The sequence below is a fragment of the Suricata suricatta genome, chromosome 6 (genome assembly GCF_006229205.1).
Source record: "Suricata suricatta isolate VVHF042 chromosome 6, meerkat_22Aug2017_6uvM2_HiC, whole genome shotgun sequence".
Classification (NCBI taxonomy): domain Eukaryota; kingdom Metazoa; phylum Chordata; class Mammalia; order Carnivora; family Herpestidae; genus Suricata; species Suricata suricatta.
The window spans coordinates 40,636,368-40,649,730 of NC_043705.1; the positions used below are offsets into that span (position 1 = coordinate 40,636,368).

A 13,363-nucleotide genomic window follows, 5' to 3' on the forward strand; every position below is an offset into this window, starting at 1 on the left:
GATCTGAGTTTGAATCTTAAGACTTTTTTGAATTTGATCTTGTCAAGTAATTTTTGAACTTTATGTTCTTTCCACAAATTTGACAACATGATGGGATTTTTTTTTAAGTTTGAGAGGGAGAGAGATAGAGAGAGAAAGAAAGAGACAGAGAGAGGGAGAGAGAATGAGAATGAGGAGGGGAAGGGCAGAGAGAAAGAAAATCCCAAGCAGGCTCTGTGCTGTCAGAACAGAACCCAATAAGGGACTAGATTTAATGAACCATGGGATCAGGAACTGAGCTGAAAGTGATGCCTTACTGACTGAGACACCCAGGCACCCAGCATGATGGGATTTATATTCAGATTTGGGGCATGTGGCCTGGCCAGAGCTTTAGTATAAGAGTTTCTTTGCTGGGAGCCATTTCTGAAGTAAGGCCTCCCACCATCAGATGGTGACTGGTGTTTACCCCCCTCAGCCCCCACTCAATTTCTGCTTGAGCACCAACCCCCAAGGCACCTGACTGGCTGATATCAGGAGTGACTTGTCTTCTTATGCTAAAAATATGTGAATTTTACCTTGTGAAAAAACTTGTTATAGGAGTTTCTTCTTCTGTGATTATATAAGCAAATGTTACATTTCCTGAGAAAATCTGTTTTTCTTCCCCTCCAGAAAACAGGCTATTGACCCCTGCTCACAAAAGAACTAACTTTTGCCGTTGCTATGCTAAAAACATCGCCTTGTATTTGAATGCGAAAGCTCCCTTCCTTCCTCATATGATAAACATCCAGTCACCTACATCAATCTCTACTGATAAAGATTATGCATGAGTTTCTACCCATCTATGTTCTGGGAAGTTTTTACATACTAAAACATTTGTTATCAGAAATCATTGTCTAAGGCAATTGCCACTTCTGTTTTGTACCCCATACATTTTTTCAATAAATAGACTCGGGTCAGTGCAGAGATGCCTGCCTGGTGATCAGAAATAACCTTCTGACTCTCATTCCCTTCCCCCTTCACCGATTCCCATTTCTTTCATGCCAACACCATCCATCCTTCAGGGAAACCCTGGACCTTCTGGAGCTGGACTCTGGCATTTCTTTATGAATTTTATATAAATATTTCATCTGTTCTCTGGACACATCATCTGAGGCAATGTTGGACAAAGCAGCCAAACAGAACAGGCTAGGAAATAGACAACCAGTTGAATCACAGGCTTGGGATAGAATGGTCTTGGATTTTATTTAATTAACATATTGACCTATTTTTAAACCATCTATAGGCACATATATAACAATATGCTGGATGTGTCAATATAACAAAGCCAAAAGGAGAAAAGGAGTTAGACTAGAGGGAGGGAGGTGGACAGAGAGAATACAGAAGGTGCCAAACATAGCAAAAACCTGGAAACCTTTGAACTCAGAAATGAAAGCAGCAATTTACTTTTATTTATTTTTTAAAAAATAATTCTTTAATGTTTATTTCTTTTTGAGAGATAGTACGTGAGTGGGGAAGGAGCAGAGAGAGAGGGAGACACAGAATTCAAAGCAGGCTCCAGGCTCTGAGCTGTCAGCACAGAGTCCAAAGCAGGGCTCGAACCCACAAACCATGATATTATGACCTGAGCCGAAGTTGGATCCTTAACCAGCTGAGCTACCCAGGCACCCCTGAAAGGCAGCAATTTTAATTCGCAAATAACAGAAAGCTGTCTGGCTCCTCTTCCAACAAGAAAGGACTCTAATCAGATGGGGTCATCTAAGTATTGTTATTAGATAGTATTCTTCTTAACAGATTATAAATCCTAAAACATTTGTCATTCCGTCTGCCAAACCAGAATTAGTTAACTTCCATGAGTCACAATAAGATTTTAATATATGAGTCTGTCCATGAGGAAAAACATGATAAGGTACTATTACACCCTTCTCCTTTTCTTATTTATCCACAGCCTGCTAGTTTGGAAGCTGGCTCTATTTCATCTTGAACCATGCACAGGTACATTCATAATAAAAGGAGACTCTTGGGTAAAACATTTCTCTTCCTTTTCTCTGAAGTTCTTGTCCTATTAGGGTTAACCTTCATCAAGAAGGAAGGCTTTGTTGTCCATTTTGTGGCGAGGTTACCATATAATTTATTGTCAAACAGGGACACTGGATGTAAAAGGTGGGGGGGGGGCAATGGAAATATACTAAGATTCCAGGCAAACCTGGTCACTACATATATGACATATCCTCAATGACCTTGTTGTGTTAATGGCTTGTTTTATCAGCATCATGCATTATTAATTATCCTTTCAAGTCTAAGTTCTGAGTCAAATTTTTCTGGATGAAAATAGCTGAGACACCTTCAACTAGCTTAAGCCAAAAAACAAAGGGGGGAAGTGTGTGGAGAATCCCATGCAGTCTGAGAACAGAAAGCCCAGCACGTCTCACGGCACACTTGTGGGGCCAGGGCCAGGACAGTGCTGGGAGCCAGGGATTTGCTCCAGTTGGTGCTCTAAGTACTCTCTCATCTCTACTTGTCTCTGCTCATCTATTTAAGTTTTCTCTTTACTTGAGACTACAAATAAGAGAATTTCTGGGAAACTGTGGGGTGCAAAATTCTGAGCCTGAGCTCAGAATGATATCTCATTTACAAGATGCCTCTGTGCATGCTGGCCACATGGTGTCCTAAGTTTTTGGTTTTTCATGCTCAGCTATGCAAGATACTTGAGTTTTTATTACTCTCTGAGTTCTTTTTATATAGTTTCTTAACTGCATTTCTCTTCCTAAAGGGGCATCTGGAAATGTGTGTTGGCAGAGAGATTTAACGTGGGCGATGGGTGGGGGGCCGGCAGACGCGCTACTCCTTCCTCGTTACAAGGGACAGCTCTGTACAATGAATTGGCTGAACCCAACCCCCTCCCTCCCTCTCCCCAGATGCCACAGGGCTCCCATTGAGAGATACTGACACAGAGCCTGCTGCCTGCAGGAGCCTGAATGGCTGAGTGTGAAATATGTAGGTCACTGGATTGAGATGAAACACAGGGAGATGAACCTGTGTTCAGATTCTGTCTGCCGGCTATGATGGCAGAGAAGTACCCTTAATGGCCCTAGATGGGAAACTACAGCAGAAGAGATCGTTGTTGTTATGTGCCTTTATATGTTAGCTAAATGTCACTGAGGAACATTTATGGTCCTGGCTGTGCTATGTGTGGGCCACTGTGAGAAAACCTTGCATAAAAACACTGAAAATGACATCATTCATGTAAGAGTCACCTTAAGGTGGCAACCGAGCGGCCATTCAGCTGTAGGTCGCAGAAGAACTCCGTGCACGGACGACTCCCACCCCCCTTACCTGCAGACCTGGAAGGTCCTGCACCAGTTTGAAAATAGCCAATCACGAAGCTCCAGCTTCCCATCACCCTGACAGAGGAGGCAACCTATTCCATCCCGCCACGACCCTGAAATGCCCTTATTTGATAATCTGCCCTCCCAAGATCAAACCCAGAACTCCCTCACCCATAAAACCCCCCTGCCCATCACCTATCAGGCACGACTTCCCTGACTCCCCACTCCCAGGGTCATGGGACCTCGCCCGGGAATCCCAGATCCCAATAAAGGCTTTTTTGGCTCCATAACCTGGTCTCTTTCTTTCCTCCCATCTCTGCCTCCATCTATTAAATCTTACAATTCACACACCCTCAGGTCACTCACTCCAACCTTCTTCAGAAAGCCAACATTCAAACTGCCCAGATTAAAGTGAGTGTCCCTTGTATGCTAACAAGATATGGGGTGCTAAAATAGACTCTTTTGATCCCTGGGGTATTTCAACCAGTCTTATCAAAGCATGTTTAAATACCAGAAGTTTCTACCACCTGGTTTCCATCGTCTTCCCAACCTGCTATTTCCCACAATGATTTTAGGAGACATCTGTTCTATAAACCACAAGAATGTTTGAACCTCAGCATCTAGACCTGGTTGAACTGGCTTGGTTTAGAGTTCCGTGATTATTTCCCAGATGGGATTTTTGGCTTTTCATGTCAGCTGGGGAGCTAGTAACCTAGACCTGTCCTGGGAGCACGGAGCCTCAGCTCCTAGCACCCCTCCCGCTTTCAGATGCAGGGCCAGCACTCCTCCTCCCACTCCTCCTCCTGCTGTCACTTGTGAGCGAACCACCACGTGGTTATGGTGGGGGCCGAGGGGGGGGGTCGGGGAATCTGGCTCCCTGCCCAGAGCTCCTCCCCTGGAGACTCTTTCAAGTGCTCATACCTAGTATCAGAAGACTGGGAGGAGGTTTACAATGACATCTTCATGAGCTACCCAATAGCTTTCCTGAATGACGGAGGAAAGAAGAAATCCTGAGATACCAAAACAAAACCCATCAGCACCATCCAACCTCACAGCCGAAGAGCTTCTCTGTCCCTCTTCATTATTAATGAAGCCAAAAAAAGAGTCTGAAGTTTCGATCCAGGAAGCACCAAGGGTAAATGTGGCAAACCATCTTTGTCTATGGGGCTCAGTGTGTGAGCCTCCGGCCTGGGACCCGGGGGCGGGCTTGCTGTGGGTGTAGGCAGAGGCGCGGGCCAAGCCTGACCTAGAAGAATGGAGCCACTGGCACATGTTCCCGGGCAGAATTCCCAGTCAAGAACCAGAGGCAGATGCACATGGACATGGACTTTTTTGGAATGCAATTTTGAGTGTCTAACTGCTCTCAAGCACTTTTATTTTCCTGGAACCCTGAGTTAACTTGTTTTTATCTTAATCCTGTGAACGCATGTCATTTGAATGACAATTACAGCCCTTGGAGTTACTCGGTTTGGTTCATTGAACAATTGAGATATTTCTGCTTGAGGGCTGAGGATAAAGGGACTGGTGGGCATTCAAATTTATTTCTGCTGAAGCTGTATCTTGGTTTTAGCTTTCCATTCCTTTTTTCCGAGCAAAACATCAGAAAAGTGTTTTTTAATTGCTTAAATTTAAAAAGTCTAATACTAAATGAATGGTGTGTGAAATCCAAAACGCATAAAAGGAAACCTGGCCATGGTTGCTCACTGGCTCACAATACAGTAGTTTGAGCTAAAATTGGAACTTGACATGTATAGGAGACATAAACACATACTTATATGTGCAGATAATTGTTCCAGACATGTCTTCTCTATTCAGAGATGATTAACCCAAACCTGCCTCTGTAGTAGATCTTGAGGACAAGCATGCATTGGTCGAACCCCCCACATTTTGCTGTTTGTAACTGCTCACCAGCAGTTGTTGGGATGACTTGCTGGTACCAGAGCACAGTCCAGCTGTGGAAGAGAGTCTTTCTTTGAGCAAAGCTAAAAGTCCAAAGGAGATTTTTATTTACTAGTTTGACGTAATTAGCACACATGCTTTAACCGATGCAGAGACACACCTTGTTCCCTAAATGACCATCTCACTCTGACTTAGAGAGCTGACTGTGGTAAGATGAGACCGTGCTTCAACTTCTCCTCTTTGGTCCTATCCAAAATTGACAGACTAGATCATTTGGGGCCAAGGCAGTATAATTTAGACAACACAATCTAAGTGATATTGTCTGTCTTCCCATAAATCTCTCTAGAAAAAAAAATTTACATATGCTGCAAAATGAACCATTTGGCAGTTTTAATTGGCTATACAATATGATACAAGAAAGGTACATTTTGGAGCAAAAGTTTTTAGTTTTCAGACACACTCTCTTTGCTCTGCATCTTGATAGTTACTGGGCTTCCTAGTGAGGGTCTGGTCACATACCCGGTGGGGATTAAATCTGCACTAATCAGACTTAAGGATGGTGGCCCAGCCATACTACTCTGAGCAAAGTGTGGGTAGGTTCAGTACACGGCGTGGACCACCTGGAAGCCCGGCAGCAGAGCGAGCGGAGCTTTGGTTGTGTGCCTGGGAGACTGGTGACCTCTCTGTGGTTCCAGCAACGGGAAGAGATCTGTGGCGATGGCCGCTTCCGTGGCCCAGGGACTCCTTGCCTGCCCTCTCTCGAGCTTGCCTGTCCATCGCACACAGCAGGTCTTTTAGCTACTCACTGGCCGGTTCACCTCCATATCAGCATCTTCTGTCAGGAAAGCCTTTTCTAGATAAAAGAGGGAGACTAGAGGTTCTGGGTGCTAGTACCAGTCAATAATTTAGGATAACATTCTCCTTGGGTACCTCATCGCTGAGACAGGAGTAACAAGCTTTATCAGCCACAATGAATTAAGAAGAAAGGAAAACTGTACAAAATAACTACACAAATAGGAAGAACCAGCAAACTGCATTCTTTCTCCTAGTATATAATCCTTTTCTCCCTCACCAGAGGGCCTAGCTTCCCGCTCTTGCTAGTCAGGTGTGAACTCTGATGTCTTGAAGGAAGACTCAGTTTCTCAGGTACGAACTCTCTCAGTTTTGTCTCAAAACTGCACAATGCAGAGGTGAATTCTGGGGCTGGTAACCCTGTGTGCTCGTGACCACACCTTCTCTTTTGTCGCCCCCGCCCAGCACCCAGCACCTCCCCCACCACTCTCCCTGCTCCAGCACACTCAGTCATCTCAAAGCAGCACATTAGAACCATAGATGCTGTGTCTCTTAAGAAGTTTGAGGGTTTACGAACTCATGGCAGAATGTATAGAGAGGTAGTCTTGAACTCTGAGGTAAAGTTGGGTTCTAAGTCAGTACGGAAGAAAAAGTTCACTCTAGGGGATTTACCTCCGTTGGTCTTTAACAAGAAGCTAAAAGCATAACTTTTCGGTGATTGATTTGTATTGCCTGAAGATGAAATTAAATGCAATTAAGTTTTTAAAGTTCATTTGTTTTGGGGCACCTGGATAGCTTAGTCGATTAAGCGTCTGACTTCGGCTCAGGTCATGATCCTGCAGTTCATGGGTTCGAGCCCCGCACTGGGTTCTGTGCTGACAGCTCAGAGCCTGGAGCCTGTTTTCAAATTCTGGGTCTCCCTCACTCTCTGCCCCTCCCCTACTCGTGCTCTGTCTCAAAAATAAATAAACATTAAAATAAATAAAATTTATTTGTTTTGAGAGAGAAAGAGAGCTAGTGAAAGAGCATGCAGGGAAGGGGTAGAGAGAGAGAGACTTCTAAACACAGTGCACTGTGTCAGTGCAGAGCCCAATGCAGGGCTTGAACTCGCAAACTGTGAGATAATGACCTGAGCTGAAACCAAAAGTCAGATTCTTGACTGACTGAGCCGCCCAGGCGCCCCAAGTAGAATGAGTATAGGACATGCTGGGGAGATGATGACCCATGGGTACAGCTTGCCGAGAAGTGTCATGTGTGCAGCTACAGTTATAACCAATTTGGGACTCTAGAGGCATAAACCCCAGCCTGAAGCTGAGTGCTGTGAATCAGCCCTGAGCCCAGCGTTTGAGAGAGCAGAAAGTTAGGGCCCCCAAGCAGAAACTTCCAATCAATAGCCAGGCACCTCAACTATCCCGGGAGGGATGGATAATCTCTACTAAATTTGTTCCAGCTCCTCACCCCAGCCAACCCCATTCCTCCTCCTCTGCTAACCTATGATAGTGCCTGGAATTCCAGTATTAGAGACTGACTTTTAAGGACATTGAAGAAAGAAAGATTTTCAGGCATCTTTGGGAGCGTAAGATGGACCCAAATTATTACCGGTTAAATATTTCCTCTACCAGCGTTTTGTGGGAAGACCTTCATTCACAGTGCTCTCCCACCATTGTTTTGATGATTAAAATAAGGGGGGGGGCGAGTTCTAAAGCATATTTATGAAAGACAGAGTTACTATCCAGAGAACTCCCTTATGACCCAACAATAGCACTGCTAGCGATTTACCCAAGAGAGACAGAAATGCTGATGCACAGGAGCACATGTACCCCAAGGTTCATAGCTGCACTGTCAACAATAGCCAAATCATGGAAAGAGCCTAAATGTCCATCACCTGATGAGTGGATCAAGAAGATGTGGAATATATACACAATGGAGTACTACATGGCAATGAGAAAGAATGAAATATGGCCATTTGTAGGAACGTGGATGGACCTCGAGGGTGTCATGCTAAGCAAAATAAGTCAGGAGGAGAAGGAAAGATACCGTATGTTTGCACTCATAGGTCTAACAGGAAAACAGGAGAAACCTAATGGAGGACCAGGGGGAGGGGAAGAGGGAAAGAGTTGGGGAGAGAGAGGGACACAAAACCTGAGAGACTGTTGAATACTGAAAAAGAAACGAGGGTTGAAGGGGAAGGGGGAAGGGGAACGGAGGTGGTGGTGATGGAGGAGGGCACTTGTGGGGAAGAGCACTGGGTGTTGTATGGAAACCAATTTGACAATAAACTACTAAAAAAAAAGACAGGGGCGCCTGAGTGGCTCAGTCGGTTGAGCGTCCGGCTTCAGCTCAGATCATGATCTCACGGTTCGTGGGTTCGAGCCCCGCGTCGGGTGCTGTGCTGACAGCTCAGAGTCCGGAGCCTGCTTCACATTCTGTCTCCCTCTCTCTCTGATCCTCCCCTGCTTCCGCTGTTTCTCTCTGTCTCTCAAAAATAAATAAAAAGAACATAAAAAATCTTTAAAAAAAAAAAGACAGAGTCAAGAATATCACTTTTTGGGGTGCCTGGGTGGCTCAGTCGGTTAGGCCTCTGACTTTGGCTCAGCTCATGATCTCACATTCGTGGGTTCAAGCCCTGCATCGGGCTCTGTGCTGAGAGCTCAGAGCCTGGAGCCTGCTTCCAATTCTGTGTCTCCCTCTCTCTCTGCCCCTCCCTGCTCATGCTCTGTCTCTCTCTGTCTCAAAAATAATAAAACATTTAAAAAGTTTAAAAAAAAAGAATATCACTTTTCATATAATAGAGTAGAACTGAAAATACACTGGATTAAAAAACTGGAGAAGGAGGAGAGGAGAAAGGAAGCATGGGGGAATCAGCTTGGCGGGGACAAGTCCTGAAGGTCAGTTTGTAGATATTTTGTTTTGTTGTTCTCTGCTATGCATTTTCTCCATCTTATTTAAGATTTCAAGAAAGACCGTGTTTTTCTAAGATGTCTTATTGTTTTTACATAAATGTTAAGGATGGAGTCAAATGGCCTAGATTTACTTCATGTCCGTCCACATCTTAGCACAAAGGGCAACAGCTAGCCAAGTGAGAGCAAGGTTTTGCGGAGATGGGCTGAGGCATGAACAAGGACTGAGGGTGCTAGAAGGGAGGGTGTGGCTAGGCACCCCTGACACACTGCCTCTCTTCAGTTCTGCCCTGGGCTAGCCCCACAGAGCTCCTTGGTTTTGGACTTACGCGTGCCCTTGCTGCATCAAATACTACCTAGTCAGCTGCCACTAGGGAGTGGAACAGTGGCAGCTGGGAGGCTGGGCAGACATCCAAGAGCTTCCGGCTGCCAGCACTGGGGCCTTGCCACCCTCTCCACCCACTTGATCCTCATTAGGGACTCAAGGGCAAACCTGAGCCCTCCTCAGTCCCCTCCACTTTCTCCCAAACCCACCAGTGTCCCAAGGATGACCTTGTGGTACAATCTCCAGGCAGGAGCACAGTGCCTGCTTTTCCTTGGAGCCAGACTGGAGCCAAGTGCTCTTCTGGACTAAGCCTGTGAGGGACGGGCAGAGGAAACTCAGCTAGAGGAAGTTGGCACTTAATGGCGAATCTGGCTGCCTACAAAGAGATTTATAACTAGGGAATTCAGTGCCTCTGTGGCGCTTTTAGAAACAGTTCCTGGCTTGACCAAGAGAAACTTTTGTGGAAAATGACTGTCATTCATGTTCCTGGCAGATTTGCAAGCATTTTATGGCACAGAGGTAGCTCTGACTGCTCACTCTACAAACACAGACAGAAATTTTGTCAGAACGCTGGCTGTATCATGTGCCAGGTGGCAGACTAACATTGTGGAGCTCAAAGAGCAAAGGGTGATTTCGGAGGACCAGAGAGGTGAGGATGTGTGTCCTCTTTAACACTCTGATGCCACCTCAACACCATACCCTCCACGTTAAGGATAAAGTATTTCCTTCTGCCCCTCATCCCAGAGTATTTAAGGGCATCTGGGAGACAGTAAACTACAATTTATCCCAAATGATATGGGTTGAATCACATACCTCCAAAAAGGTATGCTGAAGTCCCAACCCCAATACTTCAGCATGTATCCTTATATTTGGAAATATGTCTTTGCAGGTGTAATTAGTTAAGATACAGTTGTAATGGAGTAGGATGGGCTCTGAATCTAATGTGACGTGTGTGCTTATAAGAGAAGATAATGCCATGTGAAGACACAGAAACAAACAGGAAGAAGATGGGTCTGGGATGGGCAGAGCCAGAATGTGGGGGGATGCATCTCCAAGCCACTAAATGCTAAGGGTTGCTGAGAACTGCCAGGAGCTAGGAAAAAGCAATGAATGACTTCCTCCTAAAGTCTCAGAGAGGGCATGGACCCACTGATGCCGTGATTTTATACTTCTAGACTTTAGGAGCCCCGAGAAAATAAAGTTATGTTACTGGAAGGCACCCAGTTTTCGTGCTTTGTTACAGCAGTCCTAGAAAATGAGTACACCTTTAAAAAAAGAAAATAAAAGAAAATGTTGGCTTGATAAATGTTATCCCGAGCAGGCCAGAGTGCAGAGGTAAGCCAACAGAGACCCCAAGTGCACTTCCCATCAAGGGCACAAGGTATAGAACATGTGCTACCGCAAAATATTTCTGTTGTTTTCTAACTGAAAATGCTTCTCTTTCATGGTCCTTGAGTAGATTTGTAATCCCTCTTTTAAACGTTTATTTTTCAGAGGGAGAGAAAGAAAATACAACCAGGGGAGGGGCAGAAAGAGAGGGAGACAGAGAATCCCAAAAAGGCTTCACATTTTTCAGTGCAGAACCTGATGCTGAGGCTCAAACTCATCAACTATGAGATCAGGACTTGAGCAGAAATCAGGAATGGGACACTTAACCGAGTGAGCCACCCAGGTATCTCTACAATCCCTTTTTCATATTAAACAGACCAAAACATCAATGGGATGTCACCTTATCCAATAATAAATACGCTAATTCCTGGAGACTTTGCCATGTGATTTAGACTTCGCAGTTCAGATAGTCCTGGGGAAGAAAAGCTCAATCATGTCTATTTGGTCTCAATAAAGAAAGTCTTAATCATTCCAGAAGAAAATAACCTAGTCATCTGCTTAGGTCTAAGGGCTTGGGATGCTGGCCACACCCTCTTTGGGCTTCCGTCACTCACCTCTGATTAGAGTCTGGAGCTGAATAAACATAGCCTTCACTTTTAGCCATGGCAGAGTGACCTAGCAGACCTTGAGCTGTCTATAAAGAATGTCGATCTGGCACCACTTTGGGGATTAAATGGAAAGGAAAATTGGCTGGAGAGGGTGGTAGGGTGGAAACTGTAATCTAGGCATGATAAAGCCACTACATGAGCCAGGAGAGGATGGTGAAGGTTAAGGGGACAGAGTAGCTTTAGAGAAAGAAGCAACCTGAATGTAAACAAATAAAAAAAGTTTCTAAAGACTGTGGCAAAATTCTGCATGCAGTAACAGAATATTAAGGGAATTTCCCTTATTTCGCTGAGGGAAGAAAGGGCTTATTCAATTTTAAAACATCTACATTTCCAGAAATAATTCCGGCATCTAATAACATCAAATGTTATATAAAATAGTACAATTAAGAATTAAAGAACAAAAAAGAAATTATATAAAAGACAAAGGAGGAGATGTTACAGGTACCTGGTACCTGCATAAAAGGAAAAGTTACAATTGAATGCTAAAGCAAAAAGAAATAATCTACTATAGTTTTCCTTACATACAATGGGCAAACTTATCTACAAACTTTCCTAGATGTGACCTGGAAAATCTTCATACCATTAATCTATATCCTTTTTATGAAGAAATGATCATTATGTATTTCCTCATTTAGGTGCGTGCATGTGTGTGTGTGTGGGTGTGTATAACTTCTTCAAAACTTACTGAGCTCATCCACACATTCAATGCAATCCCAATCAAAATTGCACTGGCATTCTTCTCAAAGCTAGAACAAACAATTCTAAAATATATATGGAAAGATCTGACTAGAAAAAGTAATGTTGAGAAAGAAAACCAAAGTGGGAGGCACCACAATCCTGGACTTCAACCTCTATAGCAATCTTGTAATCATCAAGACAGTACGGAACTGGCACAAAAACAGACACATAGACCAATGGAATAGAGAACCCAGAATTGGACCCTCAAATGTATGGCCAATTAATCTTCGACAAAGCAGGAAAAAGAATCCAGTGGAAAAAAGACCATCTCTTTAGCAAATGGTGCTGGGAAAACTGGACAGTGGCATGCAGAAGAATGAACACCAACCACTTTCTTACACCCTATGCAAAAATAAACTCTAAATGGATAAAAGACCTAAATGTGAGATAGGAAACCATTAAAACCCTAGAGGAGAAAAGAGGCAACAACCTCTTTGACCTCAGCCACAGCAACATCTTACTCCACATGTCTCTGAAGGCAAAGGAAATAAAAGCAAAAAATGAACTATTGGGAGGTCATCAAGATAAAAATCTTCTGCACTGCAAAGGAAACAATTAACAAGAGTAAAAGGAATAACAGAATGAGAGAAGATATTTGTAAATGATATATTGGACAAAGGGTTAGTATCTAAGAATCCATAAAGAATTTACCAAACTCAACACATGAAAAACAAATGATCCAGTGAAGAAATGGGCAGAAGACACAAAATATACAGTTTTCCAAAGAAGGTATCCAGGTGGCCAATGGACACATGAAAAGATGCTCAACATCACTCATCATCAGGGAAATACCAATCAAAACCACAGTGAGATATCACCTCATACTGGTCAGAGCGACTAAAATTAACAACCTAGGAAAAAATTGTTGGTGAGCATGTGAAGAACAGGAACCCTCTTGCACTGTTAGTGGGAAAGCAAACTGGTGCAGCCACTCTGGAAAACATTATGGAGTTTCCTCAAAAAATTAAAAATAGAACTACCCTACAACCCAGCAGCAGTACTAAGAACTAATCCAAAGGATACATGAGTGCTGATGCATAGGGGCACATGTACCCCAATATTTATAGCAGTTCTTTTAACAATAGCCAAATAATAAAAAGAGCCCAAATGGCCATCAACTGACAAATGGATCAAGTAGATGTGGTTTCTATATACAATGCAATACTACTTGGCAATGAGAAAGAATGAAATCCTGCCATTTGCAGTAACATGGATAGAATTGGAGTGTTATTATGCTGAGTGAAATAAGTCAGTCAGAAAAAGACAGATATATGTTTTCATTCATATGTGGAACTTGAGAAACTTAACAGAAGACCATTGGAGAAGGGAAGGGGTAAAAATAGTTTCAAACAGAGAGGGAGGCAAACCACAAGACACTATTAAAAACAGAGAACAAACTGAGGATTG

General features: G+C 43.7%; 1 long non-coding RNA gene across 1 annotated transcript; it reads right to left on the bottom strand.

The window, feature by feature from the left end:
* Positions 1-5,579: 5,579 nt before the first annotated feature.
* On the bottom strand, positions 5,580-7,664 carry LOC115293597. Its single transcript, XR_003909516.1, has 2 exons — positions 7,596-7,664; positions 5,580-6,057 (listed from the first exon to the last, which is right to left on the bottom strand). It is a non-coding gene; the product is annotated as an uncharacterized LOC115293597 (long non-coding RNA).
* Positions 7,665-13,363: the final 5,699 nt, after the last annotated feature.